This window comes from Lipotes vexillifer, unplaced genomic scaffold, assembly GCF_000442215.2.
Source record: "Lipotes vexillifer unplaced genomic scaffold, Lipotes_vexillifer_v1.1 scaffold69, whole genome shotgun sequence".
NCBI classification, from domain to species: Eukaryota; Metazoa; Chordata; class Mammalia; order Artiodactyla; family Lipotidae; genus Lipotes; species Lipotes vexillifer.
In genome coordinates, this window is record NW_006790942.1 from 2779768 (window position 1) to 2789639 (window position 9872).

The window sequence follows — 9872 nt, forward strand, 5'->3', positions numbered from 1 at the left end:
TGAGAAAAAAAAAATTGGAAATATATTCCAACCAATTAAGATACAAATAAAATACAAGAATTGAGATCTCCTAGTATTAGAAAATTATTAGAAATCTGGTTATCAAATAGGGTAATAAGCAGAACAAGATCTTGGTCATCCTTTGAAGTGAGGAAATGGCGTACTGTACCTGCACAGGAAGACTTCCTCCTTTGCTTGCCCTCCCACTCACCCCACCCCCTGCCATGCACCCAGGCTAAGGATTAGTATGTAAAACCTTCCCTTAGTACCACTACAAGCAACAGAGTCTGTGAGAATGATCTGCTGATAGATCAGAAAACACTAATCTAAGAAAAACAATAATGAATTTTGGTACTCCTTTTTTCCCCCCCAAATAACAGCAGTCATGTACAGACCTCTATGCCTAAAAGCCATGCTCCTTTACCACACTTCACCCTCTAGCCTCACTGTTCTCTTTGACCTATGCCTCTTTGACTCCTGGGTTGGAGACCCAGGAGATCATTAAGGGTGAAACAATCTAATAACCTCAATGAGAAGCATGAGGTGGGTCACTCCCTGTGACTTATCCCTATCAACATTATCACAGTCTTTTCTCAATCAGTAGCCTGAGGGTTTTTGTAGGTCATTTCCACATTGGCAGATGTGGTTGATGGTTTTTCCAGGTATCAATTTTTTTAATTGAGATATACTTGTCCTATAATGTTCTATTAGTTTCAGGTGTTGACACTTCATCCCATCATGATAACTGGGATGCAGTAGAGGGTAGGAAGATGTTGAGCGGGAAGGTGGCTCTCCATGAGGAAACTGGCAGCAGCATGAGCACGATAATAAAGCCATGGTTCCAAGAAAAGGCAAATTATTCCCAGATGTCTATTTACCTCTAGTGGGATGGGAAGGCAGGAACGCTCAGCGGAGATATGAAAAATATAAAGAGAATTAAATGGAAATTCCAGAGCTGTTTTTAGTTCTGAAATTTAAAAAAACATACTGAATGAGCTTAACAGCAGAATGGAGGTGACAGAGTAAAATGTCAATTAACTTGAAAACATATCAATAGAAATTACCCAATCAAAGAGAGAGAGAGAGAGAGAGAGAGAGAGGGAGAGAGAAATGATAATAGAGCCTCAAAGGCCAGTGGGACAATATCCAAAATTCTAATATAGCATAATAGCATATTATACAACTTCAGAAAGACAGGACAGAGAGTGGGGCAGAACAATATCTGAAGAAATAAGGGCCAGAAAATTTCTCAACTTGGTGAAAGACATGAATGTAGAGATTCAAGAAGCTCAGTGTACCCAAAGCAGGATAAATACATACGAAGCCATGCCTCGTTGCATATCGCCAATTTGCCAAAGACAAAGAGAAAATCTTAAGAGCAGCCAGAGAAAAACAACACGTTACGTACTAGGGAACAATGTTTGAATAATCACTGACTTCTCATCAGAAACTAAGGAAGCCAAAAAACAGTGGGATAACATCTTTTAAGTGAGAAAAAACTGTCAAACCGTCAAACCACTGAAAATATCCTCTAAGAATGAAGAAAAAATAAAGCATTAGACGGGGAGGAGGACAAAAGCTAAGGATCCTCGGACAGCAAACATGTGCTACAAGATACTCCACAGAAGGTTATTCAGGCTGAAGAGAAATAATACCTGATGAAACTCAGATGCCCAGAAACAGTACAAATCTAGGTAAATATAAAAGGACTTTCAAATTCTCACTTTTTAAAACAATACATTTTATTGTTTAAAGCAAAAATTATAACACCATTTAGTGGGACTTATAATGTATGTAAATGTAATCACATGACAACTACAGCATAAATAATAGTAGGGTGATGGGAAATAGTCCTAAGTGGTTATAAAGTTTCTACGTTTCATGAAGTCTACAATTCTAGTTCTAAGTAGATTGTGAAAAGTTAAGAAGATACATCCCTAGAACAACCATTTTAAAAAAAAACACACACATATGTAAAGATTAAAAAAACTTAATAGACAAATTAAAGTGGAATTCTAACAAATATTCAAAAGAAGGCAAGAAAGGAGGAGCAAAGGAATAGAAAACATAGAAGATTAAATAATACATTATTAATAATGATGTGATTATAATTACATTTAAAGTTATTGGATTAACCACTCCAACAAAATGTCAGAAATTGTCAGAAGACAAAATTAGCAAGACCAATTATATGCTGTCTCAGGAAGCAATCTATGAAAATAAAGACCCAGATAGGTTAAATGTCAGTGGATAGAAAAAGACATCCCGTATGAACAATAAGCTTAAGAAGGCTGGAATAACTATATTAACATCACATTAAACATACTTCAAGACAGAAAGTATTGGGACTTCCCGGGCGGTCCAGTGGTTATGACTTTGCCTTCCAATCCAGGGGGTGTGGGTTCGATCCCTGGTTGGGGAACTAAGATCCTGCATGCCTCATGGCCAAAAAACCAAAACATAACAAAACAAAAAACAGAAAAAAGAAAAAAAAAAAAACAGAAGCAATATTGTAACAAATTCAGTAGAGACTTAAAAGACAGAAAGTATTAACAGAGATAAAGAGGGACATTTTATAATGATGGAAGAGTCGATTCATCAGGAAGATAGACAATCATAAATGTGTATGTGCCTAGTACAAAAATTTTAAATGCATAAATCAAAAATTGACAGAGGTAAAAGGAGAAATAGATAATTCTATCTATAACTATACTCAAAAAAATGTAACGCTCTTCTCTTACAAATTGATAAAAACAATTAGACAAAATGTAAGTACACAGGTGATCTGAAGATTATCAACCATATGTCCTGATTGATATTTATAGCACAATTACAGGATACGCATTCTTTTCAAGTACACACAGTACATGGGGGAAAAAAAGGCCATATGCAGGGCCATAAAACAAGTCTAAACAGATTTAAAAGGTTTAAAGTCCCAAAGAGAATGTTGTCTGATCAGAATAGAATATAATTGGAAATCAATAAGATAATTAGGAAATCCTTACATATTTAAAAATCAAACAGCACACTTCTCAATGATCCATTGATCAAAGAATAAATCACAAGGGAAATTAGAAAATATTTCTAACTAAATCAGAATAAAAAATATAAAGATTGGTGAGATGTCACTAAAATGTTTAGAGAGCAATTTGTAGCTTTACATGCCTATATTAAAAAGAAGAAAGTTCTAAAATCAATGACCAAGTTTCCACTTTATGTAAAAGGTAAAAGTAAGCCCAGTGTAAATACGAAAAAGGAAATAATGAAGAGCAGAAATCAATAGATTTTTTTTTTAAAGAGAGGAAAAAAAATAGAGAAATTAACAAAGTCAAAAAATGGTTCTCTGGAAAGACCAACAAAATTGATACACTAGATTGAACAAGAAAAGGAAAAAGCGAAAGAATACAAATTTTCAACATCGGCAATGAAAAAGACATTATTGATACAATTGCTACAAATATTAAAAGATAGTTATAACATTATGAACAACTTTATGCCACTAAATATGAAAACATAGATGAAACAGAAAATTTCTTTGAGAAATACATTTTCCAAAAATTGACACAAAAATGAAACAGAAAATCTGAACAGCCCTATAGTTATTTAAGAAAACATGGCTCACGGGCCCAGCTGCTCCGCGCGGCATGTGGGATCTTCCCGGACCGGGGCACAAACCCGTGTCCCCTGCATTGGCAGGCGGACTCTCAACTGCTGCGCCACCAGGGAAGCCCCAAATTTCTTTTTTTAAGAAAATTCCAGGTTCAGATTATTTCTCTGGTAAATTACAATACAATCTGATATAAACTCTTTCAGAAAACAGAAGAGGTATTTTGCAGCTCATTATATATGGTGAGTATAACCCTAATCCTCAAATCTGGCAGAGAGATTACAAAAGAAAAAAGAAAATTGCAGACCAATATCTTTCATGAAAATAGATGCAAATATACCTTACAAAGTTACCAAATTGAACCCAGCAATTGTGACCAAGTAGAGTTAATCCCAGTAATGCAAGATCAATTTAACATTTGAGAATCAATGTAAGCTATCACATTAGTAGAATAAAATTGAAAACCATATGATCATTTTAATAGACACACAAAAAATATTTGACAAAAAAATCCATTTTTGATTTTTTTTTTTTTTTTTTTTTTTTTTGCGGTACGTGGACCTCTCACTGTTGTGGCCTCTCCCGTTGCGGAGCAACAGGCTCCGGATGCGCAGGCCCAGCGGCCATGGTTCACGGGCCCAGCCGCTCTGCGGCATGCGGGATCTTCCCGGACCGGGGCACGAACCCGCGTCCCCTGCATCGGCAGGTGGACTCTCAACCACTGCGCCACCAGGGAAGCCCCATTTTTGATTTTTAAAAAATACCCAGCAAACCAAGATAGAAGGAAACGTCCCAAATCTAATAAAGGGGTTCTTAAAGGAACCTATAGCTAAAACCGAACTTAATGGTGAAACACTGAATACTGTCTTCCAAAGATCAGGAACAAAACAAGAAGGCCCACTCTTTCTACTTCTATTCAACATTGTACTAGAGATGCTAGCCATGGCAGAGGCAAAACGAAATAAAAGACATAAAGATCAAAAAGAAAGAAAAACAGTATTTACACAAAATACGATTGTTTTTATAGAAAATCCAGCAATTACTGAACTAATAAGTGATATTAACAAGGTTGCAGGATACCAGGTCAATATACAAAAATCAAATGCATTTTATATACTAACAGAAAACAAATAAAAGCTAAATTTTTAAAAATCCAATTACAATCCCACCAAAAGTATGAAATGATGAGGAATAAATTAAACAGAAAATGGACGAAACCTCTACCTTTAAAACTTCAGAATACTACTGAGTAAAATTAAAGAAATGAAGAGATATGCCATGTTCAAGACTTGCAAAACTCAGTACTATATGATGCCAATTCCCCTCCAAATGGATCTGTCAAGTCAAAAGAGTCATAAGATAATCCTAGCAGGCTTTGTGTGTGTGTGTGTGTGTGTGTGTGTAAAATTGGACAGACCGACTGTAAAGTTTTTATAGAAATGATAAAGGACCTAAAACGTCTAAAGCAATCTTGTAAAAGAATAACCAAGTTGGAGGACTCACAACCACCTGACTGCAAGAATTACCTAAAAGTTCCAATAATCAGGATAGCATAGCATTTAAATAAGGATCCACAAATTGATCAAAGGAAAAGAATAGAAAGCCTAGCAATAGACACACACACACACACACACACACACACACTTAAATCGTAATCTGAGTTTTGAAAATGTCACCAGAGTAATCCACTGGAGAAAGAAAATAGTCTTTTCAAAAGTGGCATTAGAATAACTGAACGTCTGTATGGGAAAAAAGAAACTCAATCCATACCTCACACCATACACAAAAATTAACACAGGATGGATCACAGACCCAAATGCAAAAGCTAAGACCATAAAGCCCTTAGAGGATCACATAGAATAGCTTCCATATTTGAGGGTAGGCAAAGGGTCCTCAGTTTACAGAAAGTGATAATCATGAAAGGAAAAATAATAAATTAGACTTCATCAAAATTAAAACTTCATGTTCACAAAAAGACACCATTAAGAAAATGAATGAGATTCTCACACTGGAAGAAAATATTCAAAAACATTTCTCTGACAAAAAAACTAGCATCCGGGATACATAAAGAATCCCTACTACCTAAGACTATGACAACCCAATTTTTTAAATGGACAGGTTTTGAGTGGATACTTCAGAAAAGATATAGAGGTGACCAATGCATATGTGAAAAAGCACCCAACATCATTAGTCATCAGGGAAATACAATCAAAAGATCAATAACACTAAATGCTGGCAAAGGTAAGGAGGAAGTGGAACTCCTACACTGTTGGTGGGAGACTTAATATATATATATACATATATATTTTTTTGGGGGGGGCTGTGGGGTCTCTGTTGCTGCTCACGGGCTTCCTCTGGTTGCCGTGAACAGGGGCTACTCTTCGTTGTGGTGCGCAGGCTTCTCATTGCGGTGGCTTCTCTTGTTGCGGAGCACGGGCTCTAGGTGTGCAGGCTCAGTAGTTGTGGCGCACGGGCTTAGTTGCTCTGTGGCATGTGGGATCTTCCCAGCCCAGGGCTCGAACCCGTGTCCCCTGCATTGGCAGGGGGATTCTTAACCACTGTGCCACCAGGGAAGCCCCAGGACAGTTAAATAGCACAACTACTTTGCACTGTAGACTGTCAGTTACTGATACAACTGAACATACACCTGCTGTCTGACCCAACAATTTCACACTCAGATATTTATCCAAAATAAATGCAAACAAGCATGTTGAAAGCAGTTTTGTTTGGAATAGCCCAAAGCTGGAAACAGCCTAGGCGACCAGCCCTCAGTAAGAGAATGAATAAACAAACGGTGATATTGTCATAGGATGGAATAATATTCAGCACCTAAAAAAAGAAAAGATAGGGCTTCCCTGGTGGCGCAGTGGTTGAGAGTCCGCTTGCTGATGCAGGGGACACGGGTTCGCGCCCCGGTCCGGGAAGATCCCACATGCCGCGGAGCGGCTGGGCCCGTGAGCCATGGACGCTGAACCTGTGCGTCTGGAGCCTGTTGCTCCGCAACGGGAGAGGACACAACAGCGAGAGGCTAGCGAACCGCAAAAAAAAAAAAAAATAGCCCTTTACTGTAAAGTTCTTTCAACTTTGTGATATGCTTGCAGTTTTTCAAAATAAAAACATTAACTCACGAAAAAAACTGGAGCTTTTTTTTCTGCTGCTACTAGGAAAAAAAAAATAATAAAGATTCATTCCCTGAAAGATACATAGATCCTTGGATCAAACCAGAGTCTCATACATCTAAAAACAGCCTTATCAAAATAGCAGACAGACTATCCTATGGTCTCTCCCTAGAACCGGCATTGTGCTCTGAACGACTGAAGCATGTTACGAGAAACGTGTAAGAAATCGTTATTGTAAATATTGTAAGGATGTACTGATCCCACAGACCAGTGTCATTCAGTGTCCAAACTATGAGAACCCAAGATAGCCATCCCACTGATTTCATTTTCAGGAAAAGCTTTACTTATCCTTAGTGCCTGGTTTATTTTTATATGGATAGTGTGAACATGATAACTATTGGCCAACAGGAAGCTCAAAGCCAAATCTGTCCTGCACTTCAAGGAGTGACCCCGGGACTTCCCTGGTGGTCCAGTGGTTAGGACTCTGCACTTTCACTGCCAGGGCCGGGGTTCAATCCCCGGTTGGGGAGCTGAGATCCCGAAAGCCATGGGGCGTGGCCCCCCAAAAGTGATAATTAGTACTCTTAGATAAGCACCCTGGAATCATAAAACTTCTGTTCCCTTCCCCATATTTTCTAACTGCATTTTTTAAAACTAGAGTCAGCGTCTCGTTGTAATGGACCCTAACTTTTCTTTTTTTCAACGAGACACAGCTGTTTCCTTATAACTCGGATTAGTCCCTATAATAGTTTCTGTCTTTAAAACAATCATTAGTGATCACCATCTGATTTGTTTACCACTAAGTATCTCTCTGTTCAACCAGTTCTACAAAAATAATTTCAGGCACCTCTTCGAAGTAACTAAAATAAATCAAGGACAGGCTCATTTTAAAGAAATCAGGAAATATTTCAGCAGGGGACTCTGGAGTCTCTGCCTAAGCAGGAAAGATATGAAATGTTCACAGAATGTCACCCTCTGCTGACTCCCTGGAATCCAACTAAATATAAATTTATTTAATGACCAGCATTGAGCAACCCATTATTCTACTATCTCCATAACAGATGAAGAAAAGAGTGGATTTACGGTTTACTAGTAATGAGTGTAGGTGATCATGCACCACGAGGGTCTTTACCAACTAGTTTTGTGAATTATTGTTTTAGGGAAAAAGCAGTCACCTCACACCTTTTCTTCTGCAGAAGACAGAAGATACTTTTTATCACAAACTTTACATGGATTATGGGACAGTTATTTCACCATCAGAGTCAAAAAATAAACAGAACTCATAAGAGAATTTTATGGTATCAAAAACATAACAATAATTGTTTACAAATAAAGAGACATTTAACTTCATCCCTTTAGCGATAATGCTTTGAATGTCTGTTTTTCACTCAACACGACATCACTTCAGGATAGCTAGCAATGAAAAAACACTTTTAAAGAAGACAACACAATATTTGTCCCAAGAGGTTCTTAAATTTAGGTGAGAAGCCAAAACACAAATCCACGAAATGCCCAAAGGCCACATGTGAAGAGACACACAACCAGAGGCGGTAAGGGGCTCTGAGTTTGAAGCACAAGGTCTGGGGGAGGAGGGGGGTAGGGGACCAGCCCAGTAAGGCTCCTGGGGTCTATGCCTTAGGAAGTGTCCTGGGATTTTAGGAAGCCTTGTGGCCGAAGTGCTGGTGAGCAACACAGCGCAGTTCCACGAGAGGCGAGTGACTCACTGAGATTTGGAAAAAATATCGATTTCCTAACTTTATAAGAGTAGCAAAGTTTTGGACATACTTTCACATCCCCGTCCCCAGCTTGGATCGGGTAATGCAGCACAAATACATGCTTTTATGGACACATCTATCAATTTTCTTCAAACTTTACTCACCAAGTGTAAATGATACAAAGTAGTGAATATTAAGTTCCCTTTAAAAGTCAGCACAAACTAGTCAAAAATAACACAGAAAAAAAAAAAAAAAAGCATCCCAAACCAAACATCAATAATCTTACACTACAAAGAAAGACCATTTCTTACCCAGGCAGTAAAACTTTAAAATGTCCCAATAAACTTGTGTCAGAAAGAAAATGAGAGGCAGAAAAAGAATTCTTAGCAAGGAAACCACAACTGCACTTCTATTTAAATTTTGAAGAAAATAGCCAGAGTATCATTTCTTTAAAATTGTTTAAAAATCTTACTTGTGAAAGCAGTTGGAAAATCAGCTCCAAACCAGAGAAACGTAGTTGACAACTTTGAAGGACTCACCTCTGACTCCTTGACACACACACAGAACATGAAAAAAGGAAAAAAAACTTTCCACAAACTTTGAAACCACGTGACTCCAACTTCAGCCCTGCTGTAAGTTCTCCTTTTTCCCTGTTTGTTCATATTCAAAACTTTCATGCTAATGTACACAGATTTATTTATCATGGGCAGGTGGTTTGCATTTAATTCTTCATGTAAGACAATCAGAAACTAAGTAACATGTTTTGGTGAAAAGCTGGGCATCTTTTCTCTGACTGTTAATGACTGCAAAGACTCTAATCTGTCATTTTAAAGAGCAAAGACTTTTAATTGCTCTTTATATCTTCACCATTAGAGTCACTTAATTCATCAGAGGGTATTAATGGTCAATGGTATAGACAGTAAATGGAAACCCAAGAGCGGGAATGTCAGTTAGTACCCCCGATACCCCTTCCCCAGATTCTGAGTAGAGCCTTCTGAGGGGAGGGGCCAGCAGCAGAGCACATCAGGGAAAAATAACATACAGAATACAGAAAGATTTATTTATAAAGCACTATTCGGTGAAGTATTTGACATTAGCCTTTACATTACCTTTAGTTATTTAACCTATTATGAAAGAAACAAAATTCATACATATATTACTGAGTTTAAATAGCATTTGGGCCCCAGATGAACTAGGATAAGTGTTCACGGAAAAGCTAAAAACTAAGACAACAGCAAACAAACAAACTAAATCTATGCCCAACTACCATAATGTGGTATCTGGGTTCAATATATTTCAAACTAGTTTTAACCATGTCCTACTTTGATTAATATAGAAATCCCTTTCTCATCTTCAAAAAAGAACGAAATCATGCCATTTGCAGCAACATGGATGGACCTAGAGATTATCATATTAAGTGAAGTAAGCCAG

At 37.6% G+C, this 9872-nt stretch overlaps 1 non-coding gene across 1 annotated transcript; it reads left to right on the plus strand.

Annotated features, from left to right (window-relative positions):
• The first annotated feature begins 7184 nt into the window (after positions 1 to 7184).
• TRNAE-UUC (transfer RNA glutamic acid (anticodon UUC)) lies at positions 7185 to 7256 on the plus strand. The gene has a single exon. It is a non-coding gene; the product is annotated as a tRNA-Glu (tRNA).
• Positions 7257 to 9872: the final 2616 nt, after the last annotated feature.